The sequence below is a fragment of the Mirounga leonina genome, unplaced genomic scaffold (assembly GCF_011800145.1).
Source record: "Mirounga leonina isolate KUSES-001 unplaced genomic scaffold, KU_Mleo_1.0 Mir_200, whole genome shotgun sequence".
Lineage (NCBI taxonomy): Eukaryota > Metazoa > Chordata > Mammalia > Carnivora > Phocidae > Mirounga > Mirounga leonina.
Genome location: NW_023270503.1, coordinates 2447310 through 2459990, shown reverse-complemented (window position 1 = coordinate 2459990; position 12681 = coordinate 2447310). Strand labels below are relative to the sequence as shown.

The 12681-nt window shown below is 50.3% G+C and overlaps 1 protein-coding gene across 1 annotated transcript in view; it reads left to right on the top strand.

The window, feature by feature from the left end:
* The first annotated feature begins 284 nt into the window (after nt 1–284).
* RPH3AL (rabphilin 3A like (without C2 domains)) overlaps nt 285–12681 on the top strand; it is a 146184-nt gene continuing 133787 nt past the window's right edge. Inside the window, 1 exon segment of the mRNA XM_035027607.1 lies at nt 285–358. The gene's annotated coding sequence lies outside the window, so the exon portion shown is untranslated.

Sequence of the window (12681 nt, the reverse complement as noted above, 5' to 3'; positions counted from 1 at the left end):
TCATTCAACAAACCGATGTTGAGCTCCAGCGGGTGCCGCGTTCTGTTTCAGGCCCCAGAACCCATACCTGCCTTCCCTTTGCGTCCTGGGGTTGTTAGAATGGGTCATTTTTGGCTCTGGGGACTTGAAGCTGCTTATGGAAAAGAGGGATGTTCGGAATCCAGTAACAAGGAGGGGCCCGCGCCTACCAGGGGCCCTTAGGCCCGGCTCTCCCGCGCGCGGCCGCAGGTCCCGGGGCGGCGAGGGGCGGGGCGGGGCGGGGCGGGGCGGGGCGGGCGCCCGGGTACCTGCGGCGGCCGGCAGAGGGCAGCCAGGGAGCGCGCCGGGCGGCACGGCCCACCGCCCCCCCAGAGCCCAGGTGAGTGTGGCCAAAGTGGGGCCACCCCCTCGTCCGCGGCCCAGTCCCGGAGGGCCGGGGGTGGGGGCGTGCGCCTGGCTCTCGGGGGCGTGGGGGCGCGCGGGGCGGCCGCGGGGCGGCGGGCGGGACCAGGGACCCGGGCACTCTCGGCTCACGCGCGGGGGCGAGTCCCGGGGGCCGGCGGGGCGCTCCTGGCCCTGGCGTCGCGCTCCCCTCCCCGCCGCGCCCGCCGCCCGCCTCTCCCGGGGCCTGGGCTGGACCCGAGCGGCCGCGGACAGCGCCCCCCCGCCCCCCCGGAACGGCGTGCGCCCGGGTCTGGCCTGCTGTCGGCCGGGGGCCCTCGGGGGAGCGCGTGGTGCGCCCGCAGCCTGGGCGCCGCCGGGCGAGGCGGGGGCGGCCGGGTGGGGGAGGGGAGGGGGCGGCGAGAGGGCGGGCGGGCGAGCGCGGCTGCAGACGCCAGGCGGCGCTGGGGTGAGCGAGGCCCGCGAGCCGGTCAGCAAGTGCCGTGTTTACCGAGCGCCGGTCGCCAGCTGCCCGCCGGGGCGCGCACGTGCGGCGAGAGGGGCCCCGGTGTGGCCGAGCCGCTGCCCGTCTGCGCTCCACTTGCCCTCCGTGAGGATCCCACACTCCGGGTGATTGGCTTGGGGCGCCGTGCTGGGCCCGGGCCCGGGACGTTTGGGCTCTCGCCCTGGGTAGGTGGTCGGGAGCGGACGTTGGGGCCCAGGAGCGTGTGAGTGCGGGATGCGGGTATTTCTCACTGGGCAGCCGGGCTTCCTCTGCCTCACCCTGCCCACCTCTTTCAGTCTGAGAATCCTGCCCTGGGTTTGTTTTCTAGCCCTCGGGAAACCCACTCCTAGCCATCAGGCCCACCTGTTTTTCCCAGGCAGAAGACTTGAAGAAGTGTTGAAATCCATCCGGGGTGCCTAGTAGTGCCCATGACACTTGCGCTTTTGGGGCTGAAGCCCCCTTTCTTGGGCTTCAGCAAGGGCTGTGCTGGGAGGTCTGAGACTTCTGTCTCCTTCCTGGCTGCTGGGAAGGCTGAGGACCTGAGTTTCCCATCTGGGTGGTCTGTAACCCCCCCCCCCCAATTCCTTCCCCCGACGTCATTCTAGGGAGAGGTGTGATGCAGAAGGTGGAAACCTAGCCTCAGATCAGGGCCAGAGGGATTCTGGTGAATGATCAGGTTCCACCTGTGCTGCTCCATGGGAATCTTTGATCTTCCCAGCTGCTGGGGGCTGGGGAATCAGGGGTGGCCCTGGGCACCCTGGTAAGAGCACTGGCAGAGCCAGGGCTGCGGTCCAGTCTCTGCCCCTTCCCTTCCCTCCACCTTGAACGAATGTGCCCTTACCGGGGTCTCCATGCCCCCTCCTGCCTGTGACATCCACTTGCCCTCCCATCTCTTGGGGGGGGAATCATGCATCAGAGGCCTAAGCTTCATTTCCTCTTCTCTCACTGTCATATTTTCCAGATAAGTGCTCTGCACCTGCTGCCTGCCTCCCCTTTTAATCCTCCGCAGCCCGGCGCAGCCTGGCCCCACCACCCCTCTGCTGAAACTGCTTTCCTGAAAGTCATCTTGTTTCCAAACACTGCTCTTTTGCTGGCCTCGTCCTTCTGCCTGGGGAGCGGACACCTGTGTGCGTGTGTCTTCTCTGCAGCCTTCTTTGATGTGATTTCTGGGGCACCCCGCTCTCCTGGTTTGGCTCTTCTCCATTGTTCTTTCTCTTTGGACCCCTCTTCCCCCCTCAGAGGGATTTTTTTTAATAATGAAGTAATATTTTCTTTTTTTTTTTTTTACGGTTTTATTTATTTGACAGAGAGAGAGAGCACAAGTAGATAGAGCGGCAGGCAGAGGGAGCCCGATGCCGGGCTCATCCCAGGACCCTGAGATCGTGACCTGAACCGAAGGCACTTAACTGACTGAGCCACCCAGGTGCCCCTAGTGGGATGTGTTTTGAGATGCTGTGTTTAGCTTTGCAGGGGCTTTCTTCAGGAGCCCTTCAGGGCAGCCCGCCTCTCTGGCTTCTAGCATCAGTCCCGGCCCCCTGGATGTCCGAGTGACACCCCAACCAAACATCTGAGTCTGGCCTCCTCCTCTGAGGCAGATGCTCTCACTTGCTCCTCAGCAGTGGGGTTCCCTCCTCGGTTATACTCCCTTTTCCCTGAAGTGTCTCTACCTCTCGCCACCCCTCTGTGAACTACTACTGCAGGCCTCGAACATCTCAGGAGGGCTCCGAGGCCCTTCCGCTGGTCTGGTGCCAGCATCCCGTCCAGCCTCTGCGGTCCATCTATCAGGTCACTGGTAGACTGATGGTCCCTGACTCCTGCTTTTGCCCAGTGGCTGACCCTCCTCCCCTGAGCAATCTTCAGAGGCTCCGCATTCCTCCCACACAAAGCCGACGCCCCCCCGAGTTGAAGGCTCCTCATTCATGGGGCCTCACTCTCCCAAACCCATTTCCAGGCCTGCAGCTTCTTCCCTCCCTACCGCAGTCATCCCCTTTGCCCTTACTCTCTGGGTTCATGCTCGGTCGCTGTTGCCCTGGGAAAGCTTTGTGACCTTTCTGGCTGCACTCGGGGCCCTTTTCTTGGCTTTCCCTCTTCATCATGCCCTGGTGCAGCTGTCTGCTGCTGATCTCTGGCCCTTTGGGCCCTTGAAGCGTGTTCCCCTTCTGGATCCCCAGGACCCGGGCCCCCTGCAAGCACTCAAGAAAGGAGTTCCCACTCCTAGACATCCGCGAATACCTCCCTGTTAGCCTTCAGAGTCTGGCTGAAACTGCACCTCTGTCCTAGACTCTTCCAGTCTTCTGGATCCCCATCCGTCTACACTCCTGCTGGGTTATTAATGGATTCATTACCGTGTGTGCCACCCAATTGAATACTGTGTTCTCTGCCTTCAGCCTCTGGTTGTGAGAGATGCTTTTCCGGCCCTTAACGGTAGCAGCTATTTATTGAGTGGTCGTTAGGAGCGGGGCAGTGTGCTGATCTTTCCAGGCACTCCCTTGTGTATGTGTGATCCTCCTGATGCCCAGAGGGATGACTGCTGCAATTATTGTCTCGTCCCGCCCATGAGGACACCAAGCCAGAGAGCTTGAGGGACTTGCCTCCATCACACAGCTTGTGAGCGGGCCGGGCACAGGTTGGAACTCCAGTCCGCCTGACTACCAAGATGTTTTCAGTGCTAGGATTTGCTGTTCAGGGAAGCCTGTGTGTCCTCTTGGCACCTGGCCCAGGTGCAGGGGCTGGGCCGGTGGCTTGGTCAGCTGGTTGCTTTGGGACTCCAGGGAAAGACTGTAACAGAACAGATGGTTAATGGTGGGGCAAGTGACTCAGGGAGGCTGTGACATCTGCCCTGAGGCCTTAGAAACAGGCCGTGTGTGTGTGTGTGTGTGTGTGTGTGTGTGTCTTAAGTAAAAGTTGTGGTACAGAGAACCCTGCAGGGCCCTCAGGTGGTTCGGGTCATGTCTGTCCCTTAAGGCACTTTTACCTGCTTTTTTTCTGGTCAAGAAAATCAATCCCAGCTCCCCCCCAAACTGAACCTCCTTCATCGAAAGAAGTTTCCTAGTCCTTCCTTCCCTCTGCAGGTCACTGTCATATGAAAATGAGTTCCTGCTGTGAAATATGGTTGCCATGGCAACCACTAGCGTGAGGCCCCGAGTCTCTTGCTCCTAAGGTCTCTGCACTGTAAGCTTCCAGGGGCTTTTTTCCATCTCTGTCGCCTAAAAACACAACATACTACACTTCACTCTCCTTTCACATACACATTAGAAAATGTCGTGTTTTTTTTTTTTCAGGCAGTGGTTTCTGGGCACTGTTGGTGCCCCAGCAGCCTGTGACTGGGCTGCTGATACGTGCCATTAATAATGCCTCTAGGGTGCCTGGGTGGCTCAGTCGGTTAAGCGACTGCCTTCGGCTCAGGTCATGATCCTGGAGTCCCGGGATCGAGTCCCGCATCGGGCTCCCTGCTCAGCTGGGGGTCTGCTTCTCCCTCTGACCCTCTTCCCTCTCATGCTCTCTGTCTCTCATTCTCTCTCTCGCAAATAAATAAATAAAATCTTAAAAAAAAATAAAAAATAAAAAATAAACCTTCAACATCAGCAGGAGGTACAGCTGATCTTAAAAAAAAAAAAATAATGCCTCTAGAACGGTGCCCCCGGTTTAGGCCATATTTTGAGTGAAGGCCATTGCACGGTGTCTGGTGTCCTCGACGACGGGAGGGGCGGAGGGAGAGAGGGGTTTGGTGCGGTGGGGAGGGCTTTTTGCTGCCACTCTGCTTCCCTGGCAGGGGGCGAGATTGTCCTCACTTGCTGCCTCCTTCTGCGTTAGAGCCTTGCTCGGCTCTCCTGGGGGAGGGGGGGGCCGAGCAGGTGCCTCAGGGTGCTGAGAAAGGTGCCTTTAGCAGCGGGCATAGCTCCTGACGTGGATTGAGCGCTTAACGACGTGCAGACGCTGTTCCCTTACTTAATCCTCAACCGAGGGAAATGCCAAGTACTATTATTATCCCCATTTTATAGGTAAGGAAATTGATGTGTAGAGAAGTGAAGCGCTTGCCCGAGGACACACAGCAATGGTCCTAGGCAGTGTGGCCCCTGTGGCCAGTGCCCTTTACTTGGTGTAGCCCATGGAAGGACTGTTTAAAGAACGAAAGTGTGAATTGGAGAGGTAGGGCAGGTTGGCTTTCTCGAGATTGAGGCTTAAAGTGGCGGTCTTCAACTTTTTATTTATTTATTTTTTCAGTTTGCCATTTTTTTTTTTAACGATTTTATTTATTTATTTGAGAGAGAGAATGAGAGACAGAGCATGAGAGGGAGGAGGGTCAGAGGGAGAAGCAGACTCCCTGCTGAGCAGGGAGCCTGATGCGGGACTCGATCCCGGGACTCCAGGATCATGACCTGAGCCGAAGGCAGTCGCTTAACCAACTGAGCCACCCAGGCGCCCATCAGTTTGCCATTTTTAAAAAAAGATTTTATTTATTCATTAGAGAGCACGAGTAAGGGGGTAGAGGCAGAGGGAGAAGCAGACTCTCCGCTGAGTCGGGAGCCTGACCTGGGGCTCGATCCCAGGACCCGGAGATCACGACCTGAGCGGAAGGCAGATCCCAACCATCTGAGCCACCCAGACGTCCCTTCAGTTTACCACTTTTTATGTCTTTTTTTTTTTTTAAAGAAACTATGTTTCTTTTTTCTTTTTTTTTTTTATTTATTTGTTTGAGACAGAGAGAATGAGAGAGCCAGAGAGCACATGAGAGGGGGGAGGGTCAGAAGGGGAAGCAGACTCCCTGCCGAGCAGGGAGCCCAATGCGGGACTCGATCCCAGGACTCCAGGATCATGACCTGAGCCGAAGGCAGTCGCTCAACCAACTGAGCCACCCAGGCGCCCAACACTTTTTATGTCTTAAGGGCAAAAGGCTGTGGTGAAAATGCATGTACTTGAATGTTATAGCAGCACTATTTGTAATCGCTAAAACACTGGAAATCACCCAATGGCAGTAGAATGGACAGATACGTTGGGAGGAATACACACGATAGAAACACTCTACTACAGCGAGGATGGACCATTTACAGGCACATGGAACCACATGGATGGATCACACAAACCATATGATTGAGTTTCTTTAGCTATTCCACCACCAATGAATGTTCAGACTGTACAGTTTTTCACGACTCCAAACTGCCACAAAGACTGTCCCAGAACTTTCCACCTGTGCACACGTGCTGAGGTTTCCTTAGAGCAGAACCCGAGAAACAGAATCCCTGTGTCATAGGGCAGATGCATTTTTTATGTTAACAAATTGATGTCCGTGTGACATTCCTTTCTAAGCCTCAGATCCCATGGCTTTATCAGTCTGATCCCTGTGAAATTGCCTCTGGTCGGTTCTGGCCCAGCAGTTTGGTCTCCCTGGCCTATTTTGTGCCCTGGCTTCGTTCCATGGCTCTTACCACCCAGCAGTGAGATGGGCTGCCCTGCTCACTTCCAAGCACAGGCCAAACACCTGGTACCATATGATTCCATTTATATAAAGTGCAAAAGAGGCAAAACAAATAAAAGGTGTTGGAAGTCAGCGTAGTAGGTTCCTGGAGGCGTGAGGAAGGCTCCTGGGAGGCCGGTAATGTTTGTTCTTTTTATCTGGGTGTTGGTCACATATTCATATTGTCAAAATTCACCAGTTTTGGTATGTGTACTTCTCTGTATGTGTGTCATACTTCAGGATTTAGCAGTGGGACACCTGGGTGGCTCCTTGGGTTGAGTATCTGCCTTCGGCTCAGATCATGATCCCGGGGTCCTGGGATTGAGTCCCGCATTGGGCTCCTTGCTCAGGGGAGCCTGCTTCTCCCACTCCTTCTGCCTCTCCCACTGCTTGTGCACTTGCTCTCTCTGACAAATAAATAAAATCTTAAAAAAAAAAAAAAGATTTAGCAAAACCAGAATAAAGGCAGCAGTGACCCTAGACCCAAGACACGAATACAGACACGCCATACCTTTGACTTCACTCTGCCTGGAACCTTGGACTTCTAGTGACAATTGGGAGGTGACATGAGGGTGGGCACCCAGGTTCTGGGGGGACAGCTCTAGGGATGTGGAAGCAAGGCCAGATCGGCTCTGGTTTCCTCCTGTCCCCCTCCACTCTGCTGGGGTTGGGGAGCGCTTGCTAAGCTAGGATGTGGCTGGTGTGGATCGGCCAAGTCAGCGGCCCTTTTCTTATGGCTGCGATGCCGGGGGGCAATCGAGGTATTGTGTACTCCTTATCTGTTGGTTGTGGGGCGTCAGGTGGGCCTGGAGAGATTGCAGAATCCGGCTGGTGCTATAGCCCTCAGCACAGACATCCTCAACCCTCTGACAGCCACGAGCTGCTTGTAAGACATCAGCCTTTTAAGGACTGCGCGGGCCTGTAAAGTGAGTGGCATTCACTGGGAGAGCATCTCCTTTCCTATGGAGTTACATGCTGCTAAAAATACCAGAGCACCTTATGTAAGACCACAGTTACGCAGTTAGCACCTTACGTAAAAGCACTTAGTATACCATGGCAGTTCATCAGCTGGGGGCTGCAGTGAAGGTTGTGGGCATCCTTACGAAGTTACGGGGTGTTTGCCTGGTGAGGAGGGTGAGTGATGGTCACTATCCAGCCCTGCTGTGCTCATGCCGCAACGTGCTGGTGCTTTTCATCTTTGGATCTGGCCATTCGAGCAGTTGAGTTGATGTCGGGGGTTTATAAAGTTGCCTCTTGCTTGGCCCCCACCCCCTTCTCATTCACCATGATACATCCTCTGATTCCGAGAAATGCTGCATCTTGGATCCATCCAAGAGTCCCCTCACTTAGTAGCCAGCACCGGGGGGCCGTTTGGCCTGTGCTTGGAAGTGAGCGGGGCAGCCCATCTCACTGCTGGGTGGTAAGAGCCATGGAACGAAGCCAGGGCACAAAATAGGCCAGGGAGACCAAACTGCTGGGCCAGAACCGACCAGAGGCAATTTCACAGGGATCAGACTGATAAAGCCATGGGATCTGAGGCTTAGAAAGGAATGTCACACGGACATCAATTTGTTAACATAAAAAATGCATCTGCCCTATGACACAGGGATTCTGTTTCTCGGGATCTGCTCTAAGGAAACCTCAACACGTGTGCACAGGTGGAAAGTTCTGGGACAGTCTTTGTGGCAGTTTGGAGTCGTGAAAAACTGTACAGTCTGAACATTCATTGGTGGTGGAATAGTTAAAGAAACTATGATGGTCATACCCAGGAATACTATGCAGCTTTGAAAAAGAATTAGAGGTGCCTGGGTGGTTCAGTTGGTTAAGCGTCTTCTTTTGGCTCAGGTCATGATCCCAGGGTCCTGGGATCCAGCCCTGCGCTGGGCTCCCTGCTCAACGGGGAGTCTGCTTCTCCCTCTCCCTTTGCCTCTCCCCCTGCTTGTGCTCTCTCTGTCAAATAAATAAAATCTTTTTTTTTTTTTAATTTAAGTCACTAAGGACAGTTTTTAAAAATTTTTAAAATTTTTTTCTAAAGATGTTATTTATTTATTTGACACAGAGAGAGATCAGAAGTAGGCAGAGAGGCAGGCAGAGGGAGAGGGAGACTCTTAGCCACCTAGGCACCCCTAAAACCTTTTTAAAAAAAAATAAAAAGAATTGGTTAGATCTTCATATAACAATATAGATGAAGGGTACCTGGGTGGCTTAGTCGGTTAAACATCCAGCTTTTGATTTCAGCTAAGGTCATGATCTTTTAGGGTTGTGAGATCAAGCCCCAAGTTAGGCTCCATGCTGGGCATGGAGCCTGCTTAAGATTCTCTCTCTCTCCCTCTCCCCTGCCCCCCAAAACAAAACAAAACAAAATAAATATATATAAAACAATATAGATAAATCTCTAAGATTGTAGGGAGAAGAAAGCAAGTTTCAAAGTGATAAATATATTATGATGCTATTTGTAGAAATATATACACGTAGTCATTTATACTTTTTTTTTTTAAAGATTTTATTTATTTATTTGAGAGAGAGAATGAGGGAGAGAGAGAGCATGAGAGGGGGGAGGGTCAGAGGGAGAAGCAGACCCCCTGCCGAGCAGGGAGCCCGATGCGGTACTCGATCCCGGGACTCCAGGATCATGACCTGAGCCGAAGGCAGTCGCTTAACTGACTGAGCCACCCAGGCGCCCTCATTTATACTTTATATGAGGACACATATATGTAACACACATCTATATGTAAAAGCATATAAAACAGTCTAGAAAAATACATTCCAAACTTATAATAGATGTTATCTCCAGGGGAGGGAGAAGAGGACCAGAATTGTACGTGCGTGGGGGTGGGGATGATTAAAAGGAAATTTATCCTTCTCTGTGATATTTAAAATTTTTTTAATTACAATTAAATTGATAATTTATATACATCAAATAATTTACCCATTTTATTTATTTATTTTAAAGGTTTTGTTTATTTGACACAGGGAGACACAGCGAGAGAGGGAACACAAGCAGGGGGAGTGGGAGAGGGAGAAGCAGGCTCCCCGCCAAGCAGGGAGCCCGATGCGGGGCTCGATCCCAGGACCCTGGGATCATGACCTGAGCCGAAGGCAGACGCTTAACGACTGAGCCACCCAGGCGCCCCAGTTCACTCATTTTAAGTATATAATCTCTTTAAATCCATAAAAGGAAAAGTACTTAATATAATTAAAGATTAATACTAGTCTAACCCCCTTTGTGATAGAAGAAGACTTTTTTCAATGTGTCTGAGCACTGATGGACGGTGACGTGCTCACAGTGTAGTGCTTTGCATTTAAGGGCAGCCTGCGTAGGTAGAAATTCTACCTTTTTTTGAACTGAGATCTGCCTCTTTGTTGTTCTACTTCTGAGTCTGTCCCTTTGGAACCGTCTCAAATTAGTTTTCTTCCTTTTTCCGTGGGCTAGGATTTTCACTGGCGCAAGATCCCTGTCATGCCCGCCTCCTGTGGGGAGAAATACTTGCCTCTTAAAGGGGTTCCCTGTAGAGTCTGTAGGGTCATATGAATCACGCATTCCAGATCCCAAACTGTGCTGGGCACCTGGCTCGAAGCCATCCTCCTAAAGTTTTGCAGAACAGGACCCTCTGCCCCTGATGTTGCTTGACCACAACATAACACTTCTTCAAAATAATGGTCTTTTGAATTATAAAAATAACTCACATTCCCTGTGGAAATTTAGAAAATACACAAAAACACAAGAAAATAAAAGCCATTGATTCTCAACCCCTAGAGATAACTGTTGTTTAATGTTTAAAAATTGAGATCATTCTATATAAATGGTTTTATAACCAACATGTTTGCTTGTACATAAGAAAGATGACTGACAGGGGCGCCTGGGTGGCTCAGTTGGTTAAGCGACTGCCTTCGGCTCAGGTCATGATCCTGGAGTCTCTGGATCGAGTCCCGCATCGGGCTCCCTGCTTGGCGGGGAGTCTGCTTCTCCCTCTGACCCTTCTCCCCTCATGTGCTCTCTCTCATTCTCTCTCTCAAATAAATAAATAAAATCTTAAAAAAAAAAAAAGATGACTGACATATATGTAACACATTTTTTCTTAGTTCACGGTTTTTTAATTATTATTTTTATGTTTATTTTTTTTTAAAGATTTATTTGCGAGAGAGCACGCACATGCACACGCATGTGTACAAGAAGGGGGAGGGGCAGAGGGAGAGAATCTCAAGCAGACTCCCCACTGAGCATGGAGCTGACAAGGGGCTTGGTCCCACAACCCAGAGATCCTGACCTGATCCAAAATCAAGAGTCAGATGCTTCACTGACTGAGCCACCCAGGCGCCCCTATTTTTTATTTTTTTAGAGATTTTATTTTTAAGTAATCTCTACACCCAACGTGGGGCTCGAACTCACAACCTTGAGATCAAGTATCTCATGTTCCACTGACTGAGCCAGCCAGGCGCCCCTATTATTATTATTATTTTTAAACATAGAGAAGTTTCTGTGTGGTGTTGTGGACTGAATGTTTTGTGTTTTCCCAAAATTCATATGTTGATACCCTAACCTCCAATGTGATGGTATTTGGAGATGGGTGTTCAGGAGGTAATCAGGATTACATGAGGCATGAGGGTGGGGCCCTCATGATGGGATTAGTGTCCTGATAAGAAGAGAGACCAGCTGGCCCTCCCTCCCTCCTTCCCTCTGTTCTCTCCCTCTCTCTCTGGTCTGCATGCACAGAGGAAAGGCCAAGGGAGCACACAGAAGTCAGGCCCCCGTCTGCCCCCCAAGGAGGAGAGCCCACACCAGGAACCAAGTTAACCAGCACTTTGATCTTGAACTTCAGCTTCCAGAACTGTGAGAAATAAATGTTGTTCAGTTGCCCAGTCTCCAGGGTATTTGTGAAGTCAGCCTGAGCTGACTGATAGATGTGGCTAAGGCCATGCATGAGTCCTTTCATTTTATGATTTCCTCCTTTGCTTTTGGGTTTGAAAGGTCTTCCCCACCCCAAGGTCAGATAAATATTCAGCTGTATTTCTTCAGGTTCTTTATTTGGTGCCCACTTTTTCATTCACTGCTCTAATCCAATCGAAACTTAACTTGGTTTATGATGTGAGATAAGACCCTGATTTTCTTTCCAAATTGTCGACCAGTTCTTTCCATTTAATTTCTTTTCCCACCAGCTATATTTTAAATTTAAAGTGATTTTTTGAATAGATGTTACAGTCATGTTCAAAATTCAAACGATATAATTGTACACCTGAAACTAATATAACACTGTATGTCAACTAGTTGGGATTAAAATAAAAACTTAAAAAAACCCCACAAAATTCAAAAGATACAAAAGACAATGAGATTCTCCCTCCTCCCTTATCCCTTAGATTCCCAGTCCCAGAACCACTGTTACTAGTAACCGTGTGTTACTAGGTTATAGGTTTTGGATATTAGGTATCCTTCCCTCTTCTCTGGACAGACTTTATTTTTTTTAAAGATTTTATTTATTTATTTGACACAGAGATATAGAGAGAGCACAAGTAGGCAGAGAGGCAAGCAGAGGGAGAGGGAGAAGCAGACTCTCCACTGAGCAGGGAGCCCCACGCGGGGCTTGATCCCAGGACTCTGGGATCATGACCTGAGCCGAAGGCAGCTGCTTAACTGACTGAGCCACCCAGGCGCCCCTGGACAGACTTTAAATGTTAGCTTTATTCTAGTGTACAAACATACTAACTTCCAGGCTTTCTGTTTCTGTTTCTTTCATTATCTGTCTCTTCTTCCTGTACGATTACATTTTTAAAAATATATTTTAACACCTGGAAGTGCAGGTTCTTTCTTGAAATTTCCTTGGTTATGCTTGCCTATTTATTTATTCGTCTATATGAACTTTATAATTCTTTCATTGTTTTTCTACAAATATCATTAGAATCAAATTTGGGATTATATTAAATATAAAATAGTAACTATTGGCTTTTCCTATCTAGAAATATGGTCCTGTATTTATTTATGTGTTCTTTCCAGTCATCTCTTCTTTTATACTATGCAGTAAAGTTTCATAGATTTCTTTATGTTGCCAGGTGTTTTACTTTTTTTGTTACTAGGGAATAGGACCTTTTTTTTTTTAAAGATTTTATTATTTGTCAGAGAGCGAGCACAAGCAGGGGGAGCGGCAGAGGGAGAGGCAGAAGCAGGCTCCCCACTGAGCAGGGATCCCAGTGTGGGACTCAATCCCAGGACCCTGGGATCGTGACCTGAGCCGAAGGCAGACGCTTAACCAACTGAGCCACGCAAGTGTCCCGGGATCTTTTTTTTTTTTTTAACATTTATTTTCTTTTTTTTTCTTTTTCTTTTTCTTTTTTTTAAAGATTTTATTTATTTATTTGAGAGAGAGAG